Raw genomic sequence first — 27,137 nt, 5'->3', positions numbered from 1 at the left:
ACATCTTTGTTAGTGTGTTCGGTGACAAGCCAGAAAAACTGACGTTTTGCAGATAAAAATCACATTGACATGGCATTAATTTAGTTGTGTCTGTGTTGTGGAGAGTTAACGCCATTCCTTATGGTACATTTGGAGCAAATACCTCATGTACTCTGTTACTGCTTGTCTAGCTTCTAGCTCCCCCAATGAGGTAATTAGTTATACACTGGCCAAAATTTGTCTCCAGCAAGATTTACAACCACTTGATTTTGAATGATAACAGACACTGTTCACTCATAGAAGAACCAGCTTTTTATAACTTTGAAGACTCAATCAAGGTCAGGCACATCTAAGGCAGTTATCGGCAGTGCACCACACACCCCTCTGCTGAACAGACCTCAGGTCGACAAACTCCCAATGCTCACCACATCCCTGGCAGGTACCAGAAGACTGGAGGGTGGCAAATGTTGTGCCTTTATTTCAAAAGGGCTGTGAGTACAAGCCAGGGAACTGCAGACCAGTGAGTCTAGCATCAGTGGTGGGAAAGTTACTGGAGGGGATTCAGAGGTCACAGGTGAGTAGGATCATGGAAAACCCCGAGGCATTCTACACATATGTGAAGAATAGGAGGATGACTAGAGTGAGGGTAGGACCCATCAGGGATAAAAGGGGAAACATCTGCCTGGAGTTGGAAGGGATAGGGGAGGTCCTTAATGAATATTTTGCTTCAGTATTCACCAGAGAGAGAGACCTTGACATTTGTGAGGATGGCGTACGACAGGCTGATACGCTAGGGCATGTCGACGTGTGGAAGGAGGATGTGCTGGAACTATTGAAAAACATTAGGATAGATAAGTCACCGGGGCCAGACGGGATATATCCAAGGTTCTTATGGGAAGCGAGGGAAGAGATTACTGCGCCTTTGCCGATGATCTTTGCATCCTCACTGGCCACAGCAGTAGTGCCGGATGATGGAGGGTGGAAATGTTGTTCCTTTGTTTAAGAAATGTAGGGATAACCCTCAGAATTACAGACCAGTGAGTCTTACTTCAGTGGTGGGAAAATTACTGGAGAACATTAAGAGACAGGATTTATGGGCATTTAGAGAAGCATAGGCTGATTGGGGACAGTCAGCATGGCTTTGTGAGGGGTAGGTCATGCCTCACAAGCCTGATTGAATTCTTTGAGGATGTGACAAAGCACATTGATGAAGGTAGAGCAGTGGATGTGGTGTACATGGATTTAGTAAGGCATTTGATAAGGTTCCTCATTGAAGACTCATTTAGAAAGTCAGGAGGCATGGAATCCAGGGAAACTTGGCTGTGTGGATGCAGAATTGGCTCACCCATAGAAGACGGAGGGTGGTGGCAGATGGACCGTATTCTGCCTGGAGGTCGATGACCAGTGGTGTTCCGCAGGGATCTGTTCTGGGACCCCTGCTCTTTGTGATTTTTAAAATTACTTGGATGAGGATGTGGAAGGGTGGGTTAGTAAGTTTGCTGATGATACAAAGGTTGGCGGTGTTGTGGATAGTGTAGAAGGTTGCTGTAGATTACAACAGGACATTGATAGGATGCAGAGCTGGGCTGAGAAGTGGCGGATAGAGTTCAACCCAGAAAAGTATGAAGTGATACACTTTGGGAGATTGAATTTGAAGGCAGACTACAAGGTTCTCTTTTACAGAAGCAGCCCGGCAGCCATTGGAGCAGCAGTTCCCTTTCAGGTTCGGTGACTGTATTTAAAAAGCTTGTGTGTTTCGCGGGCTTTTCTTTTACAGAAGCAGCCCTGCAGCCATTGGAGCAACAGTTCCCTTTCGGATATGGTGAGTGTATTTAAAGAGCTTAATAAGTGGAGGGCAACTGAAGGGTTAAACAGAGTGCTGAGTGCTTGATTAGAGGGAGTGTGTACTAGAGGTAATTGGCAGGGACAAATATAAGGAGGAGTAACTGAAAAGGAGTGGCCAGTGTGTCAGTGGCTCAGGGTAGGAGTGGAGCTTTGAGGCTTTGGTGAGCAGAGGCTGAGGAAGAGCTTGCTCCCAGAGAGGTAAGGATGGTAAGTTCCTTTAATTTAGGAATAGGTAGTGATGCAACAGTTAGGGCAGTTGTATGCTCTGTTTGCAGCATGTGGGAAGTCAGGGACGGCACACTTGTCCCTGATGACTACACCTGTAAAAGGTGCATCCAGCTGCAGCTCCTGACAAACTGAGTTAGGGAACTGGAGCTGGATGAACTTTGGATCATTTGTGAAGCATAAATAGACAGTAGTTTCAGGGAGATAGGCACCCCTGAAAGTCAGGAGGCAGGTAGGTGGGTGACTGTCAGGAAGGGGTATAGACTGAAAGAGCAGAGCACCCTGGTGGCTATTCCCATCAACAATAAGTATACTGTTTTGGATACTGCTGGTGGAGATGACCTACCAGGGACAAGTTTCAGTGGTTGTGTCTCTCCCACTGAGATGGGACCCTTTGCTCAGAAAGGAAGGAGGGAAAAGAGAGCAGTAGTGATGGGGATTCAATAGTTAGGGGGACAGATAGGAGGTTCTGTGGGAGAGATTGAGAATCCTGGATGGTCTGGTGCCAGGGTCTATGATATTTTGGATTGAGCTCTTGATCCTCTCAGGAGGGAGGGTAAGCAGCCAGATGTTGTGGTCCACATTGGGACCAATGATATGGATAGGAAAGAGGAGGAGGTACTGCAAAGAGTTTAGAGAATTAAGTGCAAAGTTGAAGGACAGGACATCCAAGGTTGTGAACTCTGGATTGCTACCTGTGCCATGAGCTAGTGAGGCTAGAAATAGGAGGATCATGCAGCTAAATATGTGTCTGAGGAATTGGTGCAGGAGGGAGGGCTTCATGTTTCTAGACAACTGGGCTTTCCTCCAGGGAAGGTGAGACCTGTTCCAACAGGATGGCTTGCACCTGAACTGGAGGGGGACTAGCACTCTTGCGAGTAGGTTTGCTAGTGCTGCTCTGGGGGGTTTAAACTAGATTTGCAGGGGGAGGGGAACCAGAGTGTTAGAGCAAATAGTGAGGTGGAGGAGGATAAAGGTCATGTGAGGACTGTGGGTATCGACAGAAATCAAAGGTTTGTATGTGATAGAAATGTTCTCAGGTGCATCTATTTCAATGCAAGAAGTATTTTAGGTAAGGCAGATGAGCTTAGGGTGTGGATTGGCACGTGGGATTATGACATTATTGCTATTAGTGAGACTTGGCTGCAGGAAGGGCAGGACTGGCAGCTTAATGTTCCAGGGTTCTGTTTCAGACATGATAGAGGGGGAGGAGTGGCATTACTAGTCAGGGAAAAATATCACGGCTGTACATAGACAGGATGGCCCAGAGGGCTCATCTACAGAGGCCATATGGGTGGAGCTGAGAAACAGGAAAGGTGTGGTCACACTAATAGGGTTGTATTATAGACTGCCCAATAGTCAGAATTGGAGGAACAAATTTGTAGTGAGATAGCAGACCAATGTAAGAAACAAAGTTGTAATAAGTAGGGGATTTTAACTTTCCACATATTGACTGGGACTCCCACACTATGGATGGGCTGGATGGCTTGGAATTTGTCAGATGTGTTCAGGAAAGTTTTCTAAATCGATATATAAAAGCACCAATGAGAGAGAATGCAATACTTGATCTCCTATTAGGGAACCAGACACTTCAGGTGACAGAAGTGTGCGTAGGTGAGCATTTTGGGTCCAGTGACAAAGTCATTAGTTTCAAATTCCTTATGGATTAGGACAGGTCTGGTCCTTGGGTTGAGGTTCTAAATTGGAGAAAGGCCAATTTTGTGGAAATGAGGATCTGGGAAGAGTGGATTGGGACAAGTTGTTTCCTGGCAAGGATGTGCTCAGTAAGTGGAAGGCCTTCCAAGGTGAAACTTTGAGAGTGCAGAGTTTGCATGGTCCTGCCAGGATTACAGGCAAAGTCAATAGGCATAGGGAACCTTGGTTTTCAAGGGATATTGGTGATCTGGTTAAGAATAAGATGTATAGCAGGTATAGGCAACTAGGAACAAATGAGGTACTTGAGTATAGAAAAAGTAAGAAAATACTAAAGGAAATCAGGAAGGCAAAAAGACAGGTTGCTTTGGCAGATAATGTGAAGGTAAACGTGACAGGTTTCTACAAGTATATTAAGAGTAAAAGGATAGTAAGGGACAAAATTGGTCCCTTAGAAGATCAGAATGGCTGTCTGTGTGGAGCCTCAGGAGATGGGGGAGATCTTAAACAGTTTTTGCATCAGTATTTACTCAAACCAGCATAGTGGATATGGAAGGGAAATGAGCAATAGTGTCATGGAACATAGATTAGAGGGGGAGGTGCTTGCTGCCTTACAGCAAATAAGGTAGATAAATCCCCAGGCCTGACAAGATATTTCCTAGGACATTGAGAGAGACTAGTGTAGAAATTGCAGGGGCCCTGGCAGATATATTTAAAATGTCCTTAGCTATGAGTGCAGTACTGGATGGTAGCTCATCCTTTTCTGCTTTAAAAAAAAAAGATCTAAAAGTAAACCAGGTAATTACAGGCCAGTGAGCCTGACCTTGGTAGTGGGTAAATTATTGGAAGGCGTTCTGAGAGATCGGATATACAAGTATTTGAACAGCTAAGGGCTGATTAAGGATAGTCAGCATAGCTTTGTGTGTGGTAGATCATGTTTAACAGATCTTGTAGAGTTTGAGGAGGTTACCAAGAAAGTAGATGAAGGAAAGGCTATGGATGTTGTCTACATAGGCTTTAGTAAGGTCTTTGACAAGGTCCCACATGGGAGGTTGGTTCAGACACTAGGTATTTATGGAAAGGTTGTAAACTGGATTTGAAATTGGCTGTGTGGGAGAAGGCAGTGATAGTGGATGATTGTTTCTCAGACTGGAGGCCTGTGGCTAGTAGTGTGCCTCGGGGATCTGCTGGGACCATTGTTTATTTCAATGATCTAGAAAATGTGGTAAATTGGATCACAAAGTTTGCTGATATTAAGATTGGGGGTGTAGTGGACAGCGAGGAAGGCTTTCAAAGCTTGCAGAGGGATCTGGACCAACTGGAAGAATGGGCCAGAAAATGGCAGATGGAATTTAATGCAGACAAGTGTGAGGTGTTGCATTTTGGAAGGATAAATCAAGATAGGACATACACAGTAAATGGTAGGGCACTGAGGAGTGCAGAGGAACAAAGGGATCTGGGAGTTCAGATACATAATTCCCTGAAAGTGGCGTCACAGGTAGACAGGGTTGTAAAGAAGGCTTTTGGCATCCTGGCATTCTTAAAGTATTAAGTATAGGAGCTGGGATGTTATGAAGTTGTACAAGACATTGGTGAGGCCAAATTTGGAATACTGTGTGTAGTTCTGGTCCCCTAACTATAGGAAGAGTATCAATAAGATTCAATGAGTGCAGAGGAGATTACTATAATGTTGCTGGATCTTCAGGAGTTGAGTTACAGGGAAAGGTTGAATAGGTTAGGACTTTATTCCTTGGAGCGTAGAAGAATGAGGGGAGATTTGATAGTTTACAAAACTGAGGGGTATAGACAGAGTTAATGTGAGTAGGCTCTTTCCACCTAGATTAGGAGAGATAAGTACAAGAGGAAATGGCTTTAGGGTGAAAGGGGAAAAGTTTAGGGGGAATATGGAATGGGCTGCTATCTGATATAGTAAATATAGGCTCACTCTTGAGTTTTAAGAATAAATTGGATAGATACATGGACTGGAGAGGTCTGGAGGGTTATGGACTGGGTGCAGGTAAATGGGACTAGCAGAATACTATTTTGGCACAGACTAGAAGGGCTGAATGCTCTGTTTTCTGTGCTGTAGTGTTCTATGGTTAATGACAGGACTCTTAGCAGTGTGGAGGAACAGGGATCATGGGGTCTACGTCCATAGATCCCTCAAGGTTGCAGCGCAAGTTGATAGGGTTGTTAAGGTGTATGGTGTGGTGGCCTTCATTAGTTGGGGTATTGAGTTCAAGAGCTATGAGGTAATGTTGCAGCTTGATAGAACTCTGGTCAGACCACACTTTGAGGATTGTGTTCAGTTCTAGTTGCCTCATAAGAAGGATGTGGAAGCTTTAGAGGGTGCAGAGGAGATTTACCAGGATGTTGTCTGGATTGAAGAGCATGTCTTATGAGGATAGGTTGAGTGAGCTAGGGTGTTTCTCCGTGCAAAGCAAAGGAGGATGAGAGGTGACTTGATAGAGGTGTACAAGATAAGAGGCATAGATCAAGTGGACAGTCAGACTTTTTCCCAGGGCAACAATGGCTAACACATGGGCATAATTTTAAGGTGATTGGAGGAAGATATAAGGGGGATGTCAGGGGTAAGTTTTTTGAATGGTGGGTGCATGGAATGCACTGCTGGCAGAGGTTGTGGGGGCAGATACATTAGGGACATTGAAGAGACTCTTAGATAGACATGAATGATAGAGAAATGGAGGGCTAAGTGGGAGGGAAGGGTTCACTAGATCTTAGGCACAACATTGTGGGCTGAAGGGCCTGTACTGTGCTGTTATGTTCTGTTTTAATGTACATGCATGGTCTATCATTGTAAGCTAGGTAGTTCCCACTGCACACAGGTTAGTGTCATAGTCATATAGCACAGGAACAGGCCCTACAACCCAACTCTTCCATGCTGACCAAGATTCCCATCTGAGCTATTTGCCTGTCTTTGGCCCATATCCCTCTGAATCTTTGATCCATAATTCATTGCCCACATGGCTGCTGCTCACTTTCTGAATAGTCAAGAAGGAATTTACTCCTTGTGTAGAAGGCTTCTGTCATTACCACGGGATACAGACTGGCAAATGTCTGTGGAATGAACCTGAGGTAAAACCGGTTGTGAGAATAAAATTCCAATCAGTGGTGCAGGCATAACCCCATGGTGGGAGCTGAGCCTGAATGGGTGCAGATCTCAATGACTAGTTTCTTGGAGACTTGAGCCTGTTACATACCAGCAACAATAGAAACAGTCATGTATAAATGTTAGAAACAATTTTATTAATAACTACTTAATGATAAGAAAAGTGAAAATGTTATGTGTAATATAGCAACATAATAAGTCAAATATAATCTCCAAAACTAAACTGTGTGGCAAATTCCCAAACTCCAAGTCCAGGAATAAGTCTCAAAGTTCATTTCAGCAAGTCATAAGGTGAAATGTGAGCAAAGGCTTTTGCAAAACCACTGAAGAGAAAATGTAGAGAGAATATAGAGAATTTACAAAATCAAAATGTTCCACAATGGAACCCATACAACACCTCACACTGATCTCCATTGCTTTGTTCCGAAGTATCTGCCACCCTGAGGCATTTGAGATGTGGCTGTCCACACAAATACCTGTTTCCCTCTACAGGTTAATGACAAAGTAGCCTCCACTGGATTGCTCCAAAAATCCATACATGGATTGTAGTGACAGTTATCCTCCTTCCATCAATAGAGACCAGCAGTCAGTGTCTCTCTTCTCACCTACTCAGCAAAAACATCAGCACATTGTTATCTTGCTGTAGTGATGACACCACACACTGCTCTACTGTACTATATCTTAAAGGGACATTCACCAAATAACAACCTGATCCATAACAAGCCTCCTGACATCAGGTGGATGTATGACCTCTACTTCCTGAACACTATTGGAGAAGAGACCCTCCTTGTTGGAACTCTGGTTAGGCCACATTTGGAGTACTGTGGAGTTCTGGTCACCTCATTGAGGCACTGCCTCAAGGCAGCAACATCCATCAAAGATCCCCACCAACTGGGCCATGCCATCTTCTCGCAGCTACCATTGGGCAGGAGGTACAGAAGCCTGAAGTCCCACACCACCAGGTTCAGGAACAGCTACTTCCTTTCGACCATTTGATTCTTGAACCAACCAGCACAGCCATAAAGATGTGGAGGGTGCAGAAGAAGTTTACCAGGATGCTGCATGGATCGCAGAGTATTAGCTAAAAGGAAAGGTTGGTCAAACTTGGCTGGGTATCTCTGGGATGTCGGAGGCTGAGGGGTGACCTGATGGAAGTTTATATAATTATGAGAGGTATAGATAGGGTAGACAGTCAGAATCTTTTCAGGGTGGAAATGTCAAACACCAGAGGGCATAGCTTTAGGGAGAGAGGGGGAATGTTTAAAGGAGATTTTTGAGGCAAATATTTTACACAGCAGTTGGTAGGTGCCTAAAACACCTGCCAGGAGGTGGTAGAAGCAGACATGGGGATGTTTGAGAGGCATTTAGACAGACACAGGGATATGGATCATGTGCTGGCAGAAGAGATTTAGTTTAATTTGGCATCATAGTCAGCACAGACATGATGAGCTGAAGGGCCTGTTCCTGTGCTGTATTGTTCTAGGTTCCAGAGCCCCTCCCCTCTCCACTCTTGCTCTCTCAGTCCTGCCAGAGGCAAGAGCCTAATTTTATTGTCAGACTCTTCTGTTTCCTTCACAAACTCTGCCTGGAGTTTGTGGTATCTTTGGTGTGTCAGTGGTAACAATGGCTTCCACTTTGTGACCCAGAAAAAAAATCTTGTTGAAGAAAACCGGTTATAAAACTGGTTAGTGTTCACCCTGGAGCACACTCAAACTTTACCTTTGTGTATCCTGACAGCAGCTGTGTGCAGAGAGCCCTATGAGGGGAAGGTTAGGGGAGGTAGTAAGAATCTTTTTTTCCCCTTGGGTAGGGGAGTCCAAAACTAACCGGAGGGGCAACTTCTTCACACAGAAGGTGTTGGGTATACATGAACTGCCAGAGGAAGTGGTTGAGGCAGGTACAATTACAACATTTAAAAGACATTTGGACAGGTACATGGATAGGAAAGGTTCAGAGGCATATGGCCCAAACATGGGCAAAAGGGACTAGCTCAGTTAAGCAACTTGGGCAGCATGGATGAGTTGGGCCAAAGGGCCTGTTTTTTTTTCTGTTCAATTTTGAGTCTATGACTTGGTCAGATTTCTGAAAACTGGTGTAGGGTGAGATGTAGGAGGTTCAGAGTGGCTCTATGGGGGATTCTTTTCACTTAAAGGGTGGTTGGAATCTGGAATGCACTGAGGGGTTGGTCTCAATGGGAGTATAGTCAAAGTCAAAAATGAGTTTGTCAGATGCACAAGTACATGTCTGCACAGGTGCAATGAAAATCTTACGTGCAGCAGTATCACAGGCACATAGCATCAGATAAACAACATTCATAAGAAAAAAACATTTAAAAATTGTACACAACACAATTGGAACAAAAAGTAAATTTTAGTGCAAAGCAGTCAGTGTTTCTATACTGAAGTTGGTTCAAGAACCAAATGGTTGAAGGGAAGTAGCTGTTCTTGAATCTGGTGGTGTGGGACTTCAGGCTTCTGTACCTCCTGTCTGATGGTAGATGTGAGAAGATGGCATGATCTGGATGGTGGGGATCTTTGATGATGGATGTTACCTTCTTGAGGCAGCACCTTCTGTAGATACTCCTGATGGTGGGGAGGGATGTGCCTGTGATGTATTGGGCTGAGTCCACTTTATTGGAGGAGATAAGTGTAGATAAGTACAATGGTTGGCATGGACATGGTGGGCCAAAGGTCCTATTTCTGTTTTATGATGCTATGGCTCCTGCAGTATGAATGCTAGAAATAAGTCATCTCCCAAAGAACGTGCTGTCTCCTTGAGAGCAGCACAGTAAGTCAATCTGTGGTTTCCAGACGTCACAGACAAATGTCCAGAAGCACACTAATGTAAGCCCTGCTCTGAGACAAAGCCAGGTCAAGACACATAATGCTTGAGGAACTCAGCAAGTGGATCTCAAATGCAGATAAAGGATCTCTATGTAAAACAATAACTGTCCATTTCCCTCCACAGATCAAATTCAAGTTCACTATTACAGGCACACAAGGCATAAATGCAATGAAACCCAACATGGAAAACATAAGTTGACATAGAATTAACAAATTATACATAATTTACACATGTGCAAAAACAAACAACAAAATAAACATGACAAGATATTTTTATTAGTCACATGTACATCTTTCCTGTAGCAGGTTGACCAAAACTGGACACAATAACTCCAAGTGCAGCCTCACCAGCATCCTGAACAACTGTACCATGACCTCCCAACCTTTATACTCAATGCACCAACTGATGAAGGACAAAAGTAATGTGCTTATAACTACGCAATAATCCATTTGGTCTCACCCTGAGATATTCCCTTTGTTCTAACTATCTCTGTCCCACCTTCTCTGAAATTGAAAACTAACTTGTTTTCCCTCTTTTCCATTTCTGAAAAAGGGTCCCAGACCTGAAACATTAACTGTGTTTCTCCTACCGCAGATGCTGCCTTACCTGCTGAATGTTTCTGTAGGAGCCCCAAGGATAGATGCAGGAGGATTTGCTGCTTTTTCAAATGTCTGTTGTCTTTTTTTTCTCCTGTTTCTTATCCATTGAGCATGGAACCACTTCTCTTTTTACACTTTTAGGCACATGGTGCTGAGGGGGAATAGTTTCATAGTCAGAGTTATACATCAGGGAAACAAACCCTTTGGCCCAACTAGTCCATGCTCACTAAAATTCCCATCCAAACTAGCCGCATTTGTCTGCGTTTGGCCCATATCCCTGTAAACCTTTCCTATCCACGTACCTGCCTAAATGCCTTTCAAATGCCATAACTTTAAGATATCTTTATTAGTCACATGTATATCGAAACAGTGAAATGTATCTTTTGTGTAGAATGTTCTGGGGGCAGACTGCAAGTGTCGCCACACTTCCAGTGCCAACATAGTGTGCCCACAACTTCCTAACCTGTATGTCTTTGGAATGTGGGAGGTAACTGGAGCACCCTGAGGAAACCCATGTGCCTCTACAGCTTCCTCTGGCAGTTCATGCCAAATACTCACCACCCTCTGAGGAAAAGTTGCTCCTCAGGTCCCTTTGAAATCTTTCCCCTCTCACCTTAAACCTATTCCCTCTAGTTTTAGACTCTCCTACCCTGGGAAAAAGATTGTGACCATAATGGTAAATGAAGAACTGATGTGGATTCTTCATTCTGAGGATGTGTCCACCAAGCTGGACCAATGGGTGGCATTTGGGGATCAAGGCCTTTTAACTTGTGACTCCTGGCTGAAATCTGGCCTCCAGCAAGTGTTGACGTTCACACTAACTGGTGATAGAAGGCAGAGAAAGAAGTGTTGGATTGGTGTGTTTCTGACTGTAAGTCTGTAACAAGTGGTGTACCACAGAGGTTCATACTGGGACCCTTGTTTTTGATAATATTTATAAAATTTGGTAAATTGGTTTCTTATTATCATGTACCAAGGTACAGTGGAAAAACTGTTTTGTATGCCATCCATACAGATCATTTTATTACAAAGGAAAAGCAATAACAGAATGCAGAATAAAGTGTTAGTTACAAAGTGCAGTGCAGGCAAACTAAGGTGCAAGGACCATGATGAGGGAGATTGAGGTCAAGAGTCTATCTTATCATTCAATAGTCTTACAACAGCAGGATAGAAGCTGTCCTTGAGCCTGGGGATACGTGCTTTCAGAATTTTGTATCTTCTGCCTGATAAGAGGGGGGAGAAGACAGAATGTCTGGGGTGGGTGGGGTCTTTTAATATTTATGAATGACGTGGAGAGAATGTAGGCTGTCTGATTAAGTTTGCAGATGGCATGAAAATTGGTTGAGTTGCTGATAGCAAAGAAAGTTGTCCAAGGATGCAGTGGGACATGGATCAGCTGGGAAGTTGAGCAGAGCGGTGGCAGATGGAATTTAATCCAGACAAGTGTGAGTTAATGCACTTAGATGTCAAATTCTGGTAGGAAATTTAGAGTTAATGGTGGGGACCTGAGGAGCGTTGGTATTGGTTTATTATTGTCACTTGCACAGAGGTACAGTGGAAAAACTTGTCTTGCATGCCATTCATGCAGATCAATTCATTACACAGTGCATTGAGGTAGTACAGGTTAAAAACAATAAAAGAATACAGAGTAAAGCATCAAGGCTACAGGGAAGTGCAGGTAGACAAAGTGCAGGGTCATAAGGTAGATTGTGAGGTTGAGTCCATCTCATCATATAAAGGGAACTGTTTAATGGTCTTCTATCCCACTGTGAGGTTAAGATGGACTCTTAACTCACAATCTACCTTGTTATGACCCTGCACCTTATTGTCTACCTGCACCTTATTGGGACCTTGGGGTACAAGTCCATAGCTCCCTGGAAGTGGAAACACAGGTGGATAGGATAGTGAAGGAGGCATTAGGTCTGCTTTTCTTCATAGGTTGAGGCACTGATTATAAGAGTTGGGACATCATGTTGCAGCATTGTTTAGGCGTCACTTGGAGTATTGTGTACAGTTCTGGTCACCACACCACAGGAAGGACAGCCGATGAGATTATTATTCTGATATCAGGGTGGTTGAAGCTGGGTCGTTGACAACATTTAAGCGTCTGGATGAACACTTGAATCACTTGGGCATTTATGATATGGTAGCAACAGAGAATGGTAAATTTGTAAATTGGTTTATTATTGTTACTTGTTCTGAGGTACAGTGGAAAAACTTGTCTTGCATACTGATCATACAGATCAATTCATTACACAGTGCATTGAGGTAGTACAAAGTAAAATAACAGTGCAGAATAAAGTGTTACAGATCAGAAAGTGCAGGCAGACAATAAGGTGCAAGATCACAATGAGGTAGATTGAGGTCAGGAGTCCATCTTATTGAACTAGGGAACCATTCAATTGTCTTAACAGCGGGATAGAAGCTGTCCTTGAGCCTGGTGGTAAGCACTTTCAGGCTTTTGTATCTTCTGCCCAATGGAAGGCGGAAGAAGAGATTATACTGGCTGCTTTACTGAGGCAGTGAGAAGTGTAGACAGTCCATGGAGGGGAGGCTGGTTCTGTGATGTGCTGGGCTGTGTCAACAACTCTCTGCAGTTTCTTGCACTCATGGGCAGAGCAGTTGCAGAAGGAGATGTATTGAGGCAACCCTGTCTACCTGTGTCACCACTTTCAATGAACCACGGACTTGCACCCCAAGGTCTCTCTACGCTTCAACACCGTTAAGGGTCTTGCTCTTAAGAGTGTACTGCCTCTTGACATTGGTCCAGCCAAGGTGCAACACCTCACACTTATCTGGGTTAAACGCCATCTGCCATTTCTCTGCCCACATCTACAACTGAATTTTTGTTGCTCCAGATTCCAGCATCTGCAGTCTCTTGTGGCCCTAATACATCCTTTTACAATAGATCAACACCACTGTCTGTAACCAACACATCTGTGAAGCATTTAAGAGGTTGTTTCACAGGACCCAGCTCCTGTGCAGTGAGGGCAGGACCCTAGGCTGGTCTGCCCTCAGATTCTTTGTGGTGGCTGTACCGAACTTAGTGTGTCCCTCAGCACGTATTCCTGCCCACCATCAAGGACATCTACAAGAAGTGATGTCTCAGGAAAGTGACATCCATTATTAAGGACCCCCACCATCCAGGTCATGCCCTCTTCTCAATGCTGCCATCAGGCAGGAGGTACAGGAGCCTGAAGACCCACACCTCGAGGTTCAACAACAGCTTCTTCCCTACTGCCATCAGGTTCTTGAACCCACCTGAAAAACCTAAATTCTACCTTGCACTATATTTCCCTCAAGTATGTCATTATGTTATTTTTGATTATTTTGTCATGTAAGTTATATATAATCTGTTGGAACATAGAACATTACAGCACAGTACAGGCCCATCAGCCCACAATGTTAAGCTGACATTTTATCCTGCTCTAAGATTGATCTAACCCTTCCCTCCCACATAGCCCCCTATTTCTCTATCATTCATGTGGTTATCTAAGAGTCTCCTAAATGTCCCTAATGTATCTGCCACCACAACCTCTGCAGGCAGTGTCTTCCACGCACCCACCACTCTCCATGTAAATAAAAAAAAAACTTACCCCTGACATCCTCCTTATACCTTCCTCCAATCACCTTAAAATTATGTCCTCTCGTGTTTGCCATTGTCGCCCTGGGAAAGTCTCTGACTGTCCACTCGGTCGATACCTCTTATTATCTTGTACACCTCTGTTGAGTCACCTCTCATCCTCCTCTCCAAAGAGAGAAGCCCTAGCTCACTCAACCTATCATCAAGTTAATTTAACTTAATGTAATTTATGTAACTCATAAGTTAATTGACATTTATATAATTGATATTTTTCATGTTTGTACTGTGCTGCTGCTGCAAAAAGCTAATTTTCATGGCATTTATACCCTGGGTATGTATGCCCACGATAAACTTGAGCTTGAAAAAGGGGTAAGGGTTGGCATGAAGGTGGTGGGCCAAAGGGCCTGTTTCTGTGCTGTACATCTCTATGATTCTGAGTCTATGCCATTTTTAAAAAAAAAAATCAGGTTGAGAATTGAGGAGGACCACCTTTACCCTGGGAATGGGAATGTGAAGTGAAGACCAGCAATGAATTTGGTAAATTGGTTTATTATTGTCATATATACCAAGGTACAGTGAAAAACTGTTTTGCATGCCATCCATACAGACCATTTCAGTGCAACAGTGCATTGAGGTAGTACAAGGTAAAATAATAACAGAATAAAGTGTTACCATTACAGAGAAAGTGCAGTGCAGGCAGACAATAAGGTGCAAAGTCATAATGAGGTAGATTGAGGTCAAGAGGTATCTAAGATAAGATATCTTTAGTCACATGTACATCGAAACACACAGTGAAATATATCTTTTGCATAGAGTATTCTGGGGGCAGCCCGCAAGTGTCGCCATGCTTCCGGTGCCAACATAGCATGCCCACGCAGGCTCGGGGACAACGTACAAACTCTCTACAGACAGAGGCCAGAATTGAACCCGGGTCACTGGCGCTGTAAAGCACTATGCTAGGAAACTGTTCAATAGTCAACAATGGGATAGAAGCTGTCCTTGAGCCTGGTGGTATGTGCCCTCAGGCCTTTATATCTTCTGCCTGATGGGAGAGGAGAGAAGAGAGAATGTTCGGGGTGGGTCAGGTCTGTGATTATGTTGGCTGCTTTACCGAGGCAGCGAGAGGTGTAGACAGAATCCATGGGGGGAGGCTGGTTTCCGTGATGTGCTGAGCTGTGTCCACAAAAGAGGAAGCAAGCTGCCAGCACAAGGGAGAAATGTGAAGGTGCTGAGGGCAGGAGAAGCAGAGGGGAGGGAGGATAAAACAGTCACAGGACAGCGAGGTTGAATTGTCTGCTTTGCAATGACAACAGACTAGGCACATCATTAGTGTTGCTCTGGTGGTGATGGTGTTCTGTGCTAAAGCCCTGTGATACTGGCAGACTGTTTTCTGGGCTGGAATATCTGGGTAAACAGCTGGGATTGCTGCAGCTGAGTGAGTTCTGACCTCTCCCTAACAACACTCCAAATGGCATGTTATGAAAACTGCAACTGGTAGGGGGCTCAGAGCTCACATTTCACTCCAGGCTTTGGCAGTCTCATCTTGGGTACCCTGCCAGACCACGCTCCCTCCCCCACCCACAACCGCAACCTCCAGACAAGTTCAAAAGTAGATTTTGGTTGCAGATGTTGAAATCTAATGGGGTTTATTATCTGGAGCATGTGGATGGGAAATTGAGAACGACGCTTGCACAACACAACGCATGCTGCCTCCTGCCTGGTTACCTGGAGTCTCTGCATTGCTTTGCAATGAGTTCTCCTCTTCCCCGTGAACTGTAGGCTTCTGTTGCAATAGCATCTCCAACTGCTGGCCAGCATCCATGTGCCTCCCCAAAATACACTGCAGCAATCCCTTCATCACTGCCTCCCAAGCCACTCTCCTCCACTGGGGCAAGTTACCACCACCTGCAGAGAGGGGTAAACACTGCCCAGTCTGTCACAGGCTCATTACTTCCTTCCATCCGTGGTGCATTGCATCAGGAAGGTTAATAGTATCGTCAAGGATGCCTCTCCACCCTGGCCATTCCCTTCTCTCCCTCTTCTACCTTCTGGGAGAAGATTACAGGAGCTTGAAAGCCCAGACATCCAGACTCAGGAACAGTTTCTTCCCCACTGCTGTCAGACTCCTGAACCAATCCCTTCTCTCACATCCCCTTCCCAGTGGTGCTGCCAAGTTCGCAGACTCTTAATTCTACCTCTTTCATTATTGTCACTTTAACATTTCTTTTTGAACTACCTCAGATTGAATGACAATCTTTGCAGTATTCTGTTGTTTTGTGCTCGGTGCTGTATTTATTGTTGAATTTATTAACACCGTGTACACTGTTTACTGTGGAGGTTCACACAAGCAAGGAATTTCATTGCACCCTGGTGTATATGACAATAAACTAATCTAATCTGTCATAGTTATACAGCATGGAAACAGGCCCTTCGGCCCAAATTGTCCTTGCCAATCAAGCTGTCTACTTGAGCACGGTAGTGGTTGGAGTAACGCTATTACAGCACCAGCGACCCAGGGTCAATTCCGGCCGCTGTCTGTAAGGAGTTTGTACGTTCTCCCCGTGTCTGCGTGGGTTTCCTCCGGGTGCTCCGGTTTCCTCCCACGTTCCAAAAGACGTACAGGTTAGGAAGTTTTGGGCATGCTGTGTTGGCGCCGGAAGCGTGACAACACTTGCGGGCTGCCCCCAGAACACAACGCAAAAGATGCATTTCACTGTGTTTCGATGTACATGTGACTAATAAAGATACCTTACCTTGGAGAAGTCTACAGATTCACTACTCTCTGGAAAAACAGTTCCTCCTCATCTCCGTCCTAAATCTACTCCACCCAATCTTGAGTCTATGTCTCCTAGTTCTCATCTTACCTACCAATGAAAACAAGCTTCCTGCCTCTATCTTTCATAATTTTATATACTTCTGTAAGATCCCCTTTCATAAGTGCTGTACCTGTGCTTATGCAGACACAAGACCCTGCGGGTGCTTACCTCCTGTGTTCCCTCCTTCCGAGCCCCCTCCAGTCCTCCCATTTTGTTCCCTGCCCCATAACCCTCTCCAGCCCCCCCCCATCACCATTCTCGCCAACTTCCTCCTTCCTTGTTCTATCCACCCACCATCCACACACTTCACCCACTGGATTCCCTTCACCTCTCCCCTAATGGTTCCCAGTGTCACCTTCGTCATGTCAGATTCCAGCACTGGCAGCACTGTGTCCCTGTCTCCACCTTCACCCTTCCCTGGACCCAACTGGCTCTGCCGGCCCTTTTTTTCTCCCCTTGTCTGCCTTCATTTATCCTCCCCTTGCCTCTGTCTCCCAACTCTATCCCTCCCACTCCCCCCACCTGCCTCCTTAGGTCCATCATCCCTCACCCATCCTCAAAGTTATCTTAGTTTTAACATTCTCACTTCTCCCATCGGGCAGAAGATACAAAAGCCTGAAAGCACGTACCACCAGGCTCAAGGACAGCTTCTATCCTGCTGTTATAAGACCATTAAACTGTCCCCTTGTACGATAAAATGGACTCTTGATCTTACATTCTACCTTGTTATGACCCTGCACCTTATTGTCTACCTGCACTGCACTTTCTCTGTAACTGTAACACTATATAGAACATAAAACACTACAGCACAGTACAGGCCTTCAGCCCACAATGTTGTGCTAACATTTTATCCTGCTCTAAGATCTATCTAACCCTTCCCTCCCACATAGCTCCCCATTTCTACATCATTCATGTGGCTCTCTAAGAGTCTCTTAAACGTCCTTAATGTATCTGCCTCCACAACCTCTGCAGGCAGTGCGTTCTACGCACCCACCACTCTCTGTGTAGTAAAAAAAAAACTTACCCCTGACATCCCCTTATACCTTCCTCCACTCACCTTAAAATTATGTCCCCTCATGTTAGCCATTGTTGCCCTGGGAAAAAGTCTCTGACTGTCCACTCGATCTATGCCTCTTATCATCTTGTACACCTCTATCAAGTCACCTCATCCTCCTCCTCTCCAAAGAGAAAAGCCCTAGTTTGCTCAACCTATCCTCATATTCTGCATTCTGTTATTGTTTTCCCTTGTACGACCTCAATACACTGATGTGATGAGATGATCTATATGGATGGCGTGCAAAACAACATTTCTCACGGTACCACAGTATATGTGACAATAATAAATCATTTTACCAACTCTTAATCTCTGAGTCTACCTTACCGTGGCCCTTGCACTTTAATTTGTCTGCCTGCATTTTCTCTAACTGTAACACTGTTTTGTTTTTCCCTTGTTTGGACTGATCTGTCCAGATGCAAAACAGTTTATCACTGTATTTTGGTACATGTGACAGTAATAAACCATTTACCGATGACTTTGTCCTTGGCTTGGCCCATAATGTACTTTGCCTGGACTAGTCACCCATTATACACTTACCCAATCTTCCTGCCACATTTCATCCTGTGTTTGATGAATTTGACACTGCCTTGCCTCCAGCTTCTATTGAGGGTTAAAGGCAGCGATGAAATATTCAAAAGAAGCATCTCCTGGGCCTTGCAATGCTGTTGGAACCAATCATAACTGTTCTCCATCTCTTCCATAATCCATAACTTTCTATCAGAACCTGTTTCTTCCTGAATGTGCATCAATGGTGAACTGTTTTCAATTATCCTGAATGTAACTAAAAAATACAAAGGAGAGAAAAAGTACTTAAAGGTTTTGGGCAAATTAATCATTGCAACTAATGAATGGCAGATGGGTTTAATATATAAATCTTTAGTGTAATGAAACCATAAAACTTGCTATCAATATGTGATGAAAAGATTTACATTAGCAAACCTGTGCTGTTTGCTTGTTCCTGGAACCTTTCTGGTCGATTTGTCTAAAGTTGGTTGAATGCAAGGAGCTATTTTTTTTAAGATTTCTTTATTAGTCACATGTACATCAAAACACACAGTGAAATGCATCTTTTTGCGTAGAGTGTTCTGGGGGCAGCCCACAAGTGTCACCACGCTTCCTGGCGCCAACACAGCACGCCCGCAACTTCCTAACCCGTACGTCTTTGGAATGTGGGAGGAAACCGGAGCGCCCGGAGGAAACCCACGCAGACACGTGGGGCGAACGTACAAACTTCTTACAGACTGCGGCCGGAATTGACCCCGGGTCGCTGGCGCTGTAAAGCGTTATGCTAACCGCTACACTACCGTGCCTGCCCTCTCTGGGGATTTAAGTGTTGTGTCAATCAATCATTCTCGCATCATAAACAGTTGCCTCTCTGATTCATGCTCTCCGTCGCTTTCTCTCTTTCTCCTATTGTGTCCTCTTTCTATTCCACACTCCATCTCTTTTCCTCGATTCTTTCTCTCCGGCTAAGAGTTGGCCCGCAGAACAAGGCTTCTGTGGGACCTTCTGTGCTCTTTAGCTATTGTGTTTCCCATATCACAACTACGACCAAAGTAGTTGATTGGCTGTGAAGTACTCTTCAACACGGGACACTAAAGAAAGAATGGCCCTATTATTCTGTATTGAACAGACAGGTCTTCCTGTGGGGATTTTCCTATACTTTCCAATCTCCAGAGTAGAGGGTCTTCAGGAAGAGGGGGGGGGGGGGGGGTGGTGGTGCACGTGCTCCAGTCTACATCAATGGTGCTGAGGTCGGGAGGGCTGAGAGCTTCAAGTTCCTAGGAGCGAACGTCACCAATGGCCTGTCCTGGTCCAACCATGTAGATGCCACAGTCAAGAAAGCTCACCGGCGCCTCTACTTCCTCAGTCGGCTAAAGAAATTTGACAAGTTTACCTCACCAATTTCTAAGATTCCTCACCACCCCTGGCAGCACATTCCAGGCACCAACTGCGCTCTGTGTTAAAAAACTTGCCCCGCACATCTCCTTTGAACTTTCCCCCTCTCACTTTAAATGCCCTCGAGTATTAGACATTTCGACCCTAAGGGAAAAGATACAGGCTCTCTACTCTATCTATGCCTCTCATAATCTTATAAACTTCTATCAGGTCTCCGCTCAGCCTCTGCTGCTCCACAGAGAACAGCCTAAGTTTATCTAACCTCTCCTTATAGCACATGCCTTCTAATCCAGGCAGCATCCTGGTGAACCTCTTCTGCACCCTCTTCAAAGCCTCCACATCCTTCCTATAATGGGACGACCAGAACTGAATGCAATACTCCAGATGTGGCCTAACTAAAGTTTTATAAAGCGGAAGCATAACTTCCTGACTCTTGAACTCAGTGCTTCGACTAATAAAGGCAATAACACACCGGTCCAGCCTCCCTGAAATGAATCTATATCCAATCACCACAGACACTATCTATGGGAGTAAGTTCCAATTCTGACCACCCCTTTTGTGAAGACATTCCTTCTGAGTTCCTTGCTGGATTTCCTGCCAGCTGTCTTAAATTGACGGCATCTAGTTCTGCTCTTCCCCACAGGAGGAAACATTCTCCTTGGAACTCCACTCCGTCAACACCATTTCCAACATTGTTTTGGAGACCCCTATTTGGTATTGGTTTATTATTGTCACTTGTACCGAGGTACAGTGAAAAACTTGTCTTGCATACCCATTTTACAGGTCAATTCATTACACAGTGCAGTTACATTGGGTTAGTACAGAGTGCATTGAGGTAGCACAGGTAAAAACAATAACAGTACAGAGTAAAATGCTCTGCCTCAACCTTGCTCACCCCTCAACCTTCTTTCAGCGAGAGAAAAGAGACCTGTCTACTCGTCTTTTCCTTGCAGAGGTGCTGGTGACCTTCATAAGTCACCAGCACCTCTGTTTCCTTTTTATATTCTGGTTTACAGGCAGTAATTGGAAATTGGTGATTGGTTTAATATTGTCACATGTACTGAGATACAGTGAAAAGCTTTTGTTTCCATGCCATCCAGACAGATCATTCCTTACATAAGTACACCAAGGTAGTACAAAAGGAAAAAAAAAACAGAATGCTGAATATAGTGTCACAGTTACAGAGAAAGTGCAGTGCAGGCAGACAGTAAGGTGCAAGGGCCACAATAAGGTAGATTGGGAGATCAAGAGTTCTTCTTTAGTGTCTAAGAAGTAAGTTCAATAGTCTTATAACAGCAGCATGGAAGCTGTCCTTGAGCCTGGTGGTATGGGTCCTCGAGCTTTTGTATCTTCTATCCAGTGGGAGGGGGGAGAAGAGAGAATGACTGGTGTAGGAGGGGTCCTTGATTATGTTGGCTGCTTTCTATATAGAGTCATACTCACCACCCTCTGTGTGGAAAAACTTGCCCCTTGGGTGCCTTTTAAACCTTTCCCCTCTCACCCTAAACCTATGCCACCCAAGTTTCGGACTCCCCTACCCTGGGGAATAGACTGCTACCATCCACTCTAGTAATTTTAAACACTTCTGCAAGGTCGCCCCTCATTCTCCTACGTTCCAAGGAATAAGACTTGCAATCTTGTGACTTCTAATACAGGAGTGCAATTAATATTGTGTAGTGTATGATGAGGAATGTTCACCACAATCATGTTCTTGAAAGAATCTAATTTCTTGGCCTCAAATTTACAATGCATTAAATTATTTTCTGTTGTCCTGCATTTGGACAGGTGTGAGGGTGGTAAGCGTTGGTGTTGGGTTCTGTCTCTGGGTAAGCAAGATAGCAAGCTGCTCTCTGTCGATCCACTCACTTCTTCTATTTTTAATCGTTCTACTCTTTTAAATCTAAATTCTATTTCTCTAAGAATTACAACATTTTACTCTGTGTTCAGTATTGTTTTGCCCTGTACTACCTCAATGCATTGTGTAATGAATTGATCTGCATGAACGGTATGCAGGTCAGGTTTTTCACTGTACCTCGGTACATGTGACAATAATAAACCAATTCCAGTTCCAACAGTCACTTGAGATGCAAGGTAGTCATGATATGACCTTGACTAAGTGCAATCAATCAATCCAAGGTGTTGAGTGTTATGTCCTTCCAGAGATGTGAACACCAAATCCAAGACGACCAATGGAGCGTCAAGTAGGGTTGCCAAACTTCCAGTTTCCCAACAACTCCAAGAATTTACACCTCATCTCTCGGACACTACCTCAAGAAGAGAAACTTCAACCACTTGGGAGATGAAAAATCCACCTTGAACATTCTTGTGTGCATGTGAAATATTAACTCTCAAAGCAGTAACACTCAGAAATTAAAAATTTCTTTCTTGGTTTCTGGTCCCTCGATGATGCTGTTCACTTTCTGCATTCTATAATTGGCTCCAGCACTAGAATTTTTTCAGTCCTTCAATTCTGGGCTCTTCAGAGAAGGAAATCTTCTGCTTTTTCCCAGCTGGGTTAATATGCAACTATATTATATAATATGCATCAGAGGTGTACCAGATGATAAGAGGCATAGATCGAGTGGACAGTAAGAGACTTGTTCCCAGGGCAACAATGGCTAACATGAGGGGACATAATTTTATTGGAGGAAGGTATAACGGGGATGTCAGGGGTAAGTTTTTTTTACATAGAGAGCGGTGGGTGCATGGAACACACTGCCGGCAGAGGTAGTGGGGGCAGATATATTAGGGACATTTAAGAGACTCTTAGCCGCATGAATGAGAGAAATGAGAGGGAAGGGTGAGGTAGATATTAGAGCAGGATAAGATGTCGGCACAACATTGTGGGCTGAAGGGCCTGTACTGTGCTATAGTGTTCTATGTTCTAATACAGCATGGAAACAGGCCCTTCAGCCCAACTGGTCCATGTCGACCAGGATGTCCTATCCAAGCTAGTCCTATTTGGCCCATAACCCTCTAAACCTTTCCAATCCATGTACCTGTCTAATTGTCTTCTAAAAGTTGTTATTGTACCTGCCTCAACCACTTCCTCCGACAGCCTGTTCCATATACAGTACGTGCCACGCCCTGTGTAAAAAAGTTGCCCCTTAAATCTTTCCCTTCTCACCTTACGCCTATGCCCACTAATTCTCAATTTCCCTGGGGAAAAGACTGAGTGTGTTCACTCTAGTTATGCCTCTCATGATTTTATACATCTTTCTAAGATCACCTCTTGGTTTCCTATGATCCAAGGAAAAAAGTCCTAGCCTGTCCAACTGCTCCCTCTAACTCAGTCCCTCGAGTCCTAGCAACATAAATCTTTTCTGCACTCTTTTCAGTTTAATAACATCTTTCCTGTAGTATGGTGACAAAAACTGAACACAATACTCCAAGTGTGACCTCTCCAGCATCTTAGACAACTGCAGCATGACCTCCAATTTCGATACTTGATGCCCTGACTCATGAAGGCCAGTGTGCCAAAAGCCTTCTTCACCAATCTGTCTACCTGTGATTCTGCTTTCAGCGAACGATGTACCTGAACTCCAAGGTCCCTCTGTTATACAACACTCCCCAAGACCCTGGCATTCACTCTAAAAGCCCAACCTTAATTTGACTTTCCAAAATGCAACACCTTGCACTTAGCCGAATTAAACACCATTTGCCATTCCTTAGCCCACTTACCCAGCTGATCAAGATCCCACTGCAACTTTTGACAATCTTCTTCACTGCCCACGATACCACCTATTTTCGTGTCACCTGCAAACATATCTTCCAATATGTTTTTTAACCGTTATTGAAACTGTAGTTGTGTGCAAGCTTTCAGGAACCTTCTGTTTGGCAGGATTGAGCTTCATTGTTTGACAGGGCCCCTATTGTGTGGGATATGCTAATGTTTCAAAGAACTGATGAAATTCAATTTGCCAACCTGTCAAGCAGATGGAATGTAAAAAGCTCTGAATTATCATAAACTTCCAAAGAAGCCTTAATTAAGTTCACTTGGGATTCAACAGCGATTTGGATTTGGGCCCCAAACCTGTTGCCAGCACTGAACTCAAGCAACACTTGGATACCATTCGAAATCCCAGCATTTTGGAAATAGCTTGGCACACAGACTCAACTTTCTGCTTGACACTGACTGAAATCTTAGCCTCTGCACAGATGGTCACCGCCACATCAATAGAATTCAATCTCTGCGTAGGAGATTGGGTGACCTTGTAGGGGTTTATAAAATCTTGAGGGATATAGGTCTGATGGATGGTCACAGTCATTTCTCCATGGCAGAGGGCACATGTTTAAGGTGAGAGGGGAAAGATTTAAAAAGGACCTGAAGGGCAACTTTTTCACACAGAGGGTGGTGGGTATATGAACTGCCAGAGGAAGTGGTAAAGGCAGGTACCATAACAACAATTAAAAGATGTTTAGATAGGTACATGGATAGGAAAGATTGAGAGAGATATGGGCCATATGCAGGGAAATGAGACAACCTCAAGCAGACAACTTGGTCGGCATGGACGAGTTGGGCCGAAAAACCTGTTTCCTTGCTGTACAATGGCTCTATGACCACATTGGTGCCATTGAGAGTCACACAAGCCCTTCGGCCTACTAGGTCTATGCTGACCATCAGCCACGTATCTCACAGAATCGTAAAGCACGGAAACAGGCCATTCAGCCCAACTAATCCATGCCAACTAATCGAGAATCGTGGATTAATCTCATTTACCAGCACTTGGTCCATAGACATCTAGATGTCTATGGTCTCACCACTGGCAGTCTAGAAAGTACAATCAAAACCTGAAAAGCCCACTGATAGTCCTCTAACCGACCACCATTCAACTGACCTTGGAACATTCAACATTTCCCCAGCCCCTACACACCTTGTGTCTGGTAGATGGGAGCACCCGTGGGATTAACTTGTGTTGTCTTGGTCACCACAAGGCAAGAAAGATGTGATTGCACTTGAGAGGGTGCAGCAGAATTTTTGGAGGATGTTGCCAGGGCTGGAGAGTTTCAGTTTGAAGGGGAGGTTGCTTCAGAATCAGAATCAGAATTAGATTTATTATCACTGACTTATATGACGTGAAATTTGTTGTTTTGTGGCAGCTGTACAGTGCAAAAACATAAAATTGCTTTAAATTACAAAAACAAATAAAGAAAAGGAATAACGAGGTAGTGTTCATGGGTTCATGGACTGTTCAGAAATCTGATGGAGGAGGGGAAGAAGCTGCTCTTCAAACGTTGAGTGTGGGTCTTCAGGCTCCTGTACCTCCTCCCCGATGGTAGTAACGAGAAGAGGGCATGTCCCGGATGGTGAGGGTCCTTAGTGATGGATGCCGCCTTCTTGAGGCACCGCCTCTTGAAGATGTCCTCAGTGGTGGGGAGGGTTGTGCCCGTGATGGAGCTGGCTGAGTCTACAACCCTCTGCAGCCTCTTGCGATCCTGTGCATTGGAGCCTCCATACCAGGCTGTGACGCAACCAGTCAGAATGCTCTCCACCGTACATCTGTAGAAATTTGTAGGAGTCTTTGGTGACGTACCGAATCTCTTCAGACTCTTTACCATGGGATTGGTTGTGTTGGAACAAAGGAGATTGAAGGGAACTTGTGGCACAAATCAGTACAAAGGGGTATGATATAGTGGCCATTACAGAAACGTGGTTGCAGGGCGGAGATGAGTGGGAGTTAAATATCCAAGGGTCTCAGGTTCTTCGGAAGGATAGGTAAAGAGGTGGGGTAATGCTCTTAATTAAGAATGAGATCAGGGTGATAGTGAGAGACGATAGAAGATCTAGGGAGCAGAATGCGAAGTCCATCAGGGTAGAGATTAGGAATAGTAAGGGGAAAAAATCACTGGTGGGAGTTGTCTATAGGCCACCAAATAATAACATTACAGTGGCACAGGCAATAACCCAAGAAATATTTGATGCGTGTAAGAATGGAACGGCAGTTGTCATGGGGGATTTTAACTTCCACATAGATTGGGTGAATCAAATTGGTCAAGGCAGTCTTGAGGAGGACTTCACAGAATGCATCCGTGATAGCTTTCTTGAACAGCATGTTAGTGAACCTACAGGGAAAATGCTACCTTAGTTTTGGTCCTGTGCAATGAGACTGGTAAAATTAACAAGCTTGTAGTTAGGGATCCTCTTGGAAAGAGTGATCATAGCATGATTAACTTTCTCGTACAAATGGAGGGTACAATAGTTTGATCTAAAGTCGGGAAAATGCTTGAAGCTATCATTAAGGAAGAAATTGCAAGACATCTGGATAGAAGTGGTTCCATCAGGCAGACACAGCATGGATTCAGGAAGGGCAGGTCCTGTTTGACAAACTTATTGGAGTTCTTTGAGAAAATAATGAGTGCTGTGGATAGAGGGGAACAGATGAATGTTGTATACTTGGATTTCCAGAAGGCATTCAATAAGGTGCCACATAAAAGAAATCCATAAAATAAGGATGCATGGAGTTGGGGGTAATGTATCAGCAGGGATAGAGGATTGGTTAACCAATAGAAGGCAGAGAGTTGGGATAAATGGGTGTTTCTCTGGTTGGCATCAGTGGTGAGTGGGGTGCCGCAGGGGTCAGTGCTGGGCCCACAACTGTTCACAATATACATTAACGATTTGGAAGAGGGGACTGAGTGTAGCATATGTATTTAAGTTTGCTGATGGCATGAAATTGAGTGGTAAAGCAAATTGTGCAGAGGATGCAGAGAATCTGCAGAGAGATATAGATAGGTTAAGTAAGTGGGCAAGGGTCTGGCAGATGGAGTACAATGTTGGTAAATGAAAGGTCATCCAGTTTGGAAGGAAAAATAGAAGATCAGATTATTATTTAAATGGTGAAAGATTGCAGCATGCTGTTGTGCAGAGCGACTTGGGAGTGTTTGTGCACAAATTGCAAAAAGTTGGTTTGCAGGTACAACAGGTTATCAAGAAAGCAAATGGAATGTTGGATTTCATCGCTGGAGGGATTGAATTTAAGAGCAGGGAGGTTATGCTGCAACCGTACAAGGTACTGGTTTGGCTGCACCTGGAGTACTGCGTGTGGTTCTGGTCTCCTTACTTGAGGAAGGATATACTGGCTTTGGAGGTGGTGCAGAGGAGGTTCACCAGGTTGATTCTGGAGATGAGAGGGGTTAGCCTATGAGGAGAGATTGAGTCGTCTGGGACTGTGCTCACTGGAACTCAGAAGAATGAGAGGGGATCTTGTAGAAACATATAACATTATGAAAGGGACAGATAAGATAGAGGCAGGAAGGTTGTTTTCACTGGCATGTGAGAGTAGAACTAGGGGACATAGCCTCAAGATTCGGGGAGGTAGATTTAGGACGGAGATGAGGAGAAACTGCTTTTCCCAGAGAATAGCGAATCTGTGGAATTCTCTGCCCAAGGAAGCAGTAGAGGCTACCTCATTAAATATATTTAAGACATAGATAGATTTTTGCATAGTCGGGGAATTAAGGGTTATGGGGAAAAGGCAGGTAGGTGGATCTGAGTCCACGGCCAGAT

Source organism: Pristis pectinata, chromosome 3 (genome assembly GCF_009764475.1).
Source record: "Pristis pectinata isolate sPriPec2 chromosome 3, sPriPec2.1.pri, whole genome shotgun sequence".
In the NCBI taxonomy this organism is placed as follows: Eukaryota; Metazoa; Chordata; class Chondrichthyes; order Rhinopristiformes; family Pristidae; genus Pristis; species Pristis pectinata.
Note: the sequence above shows the minus strand (reverse complement) of the source record.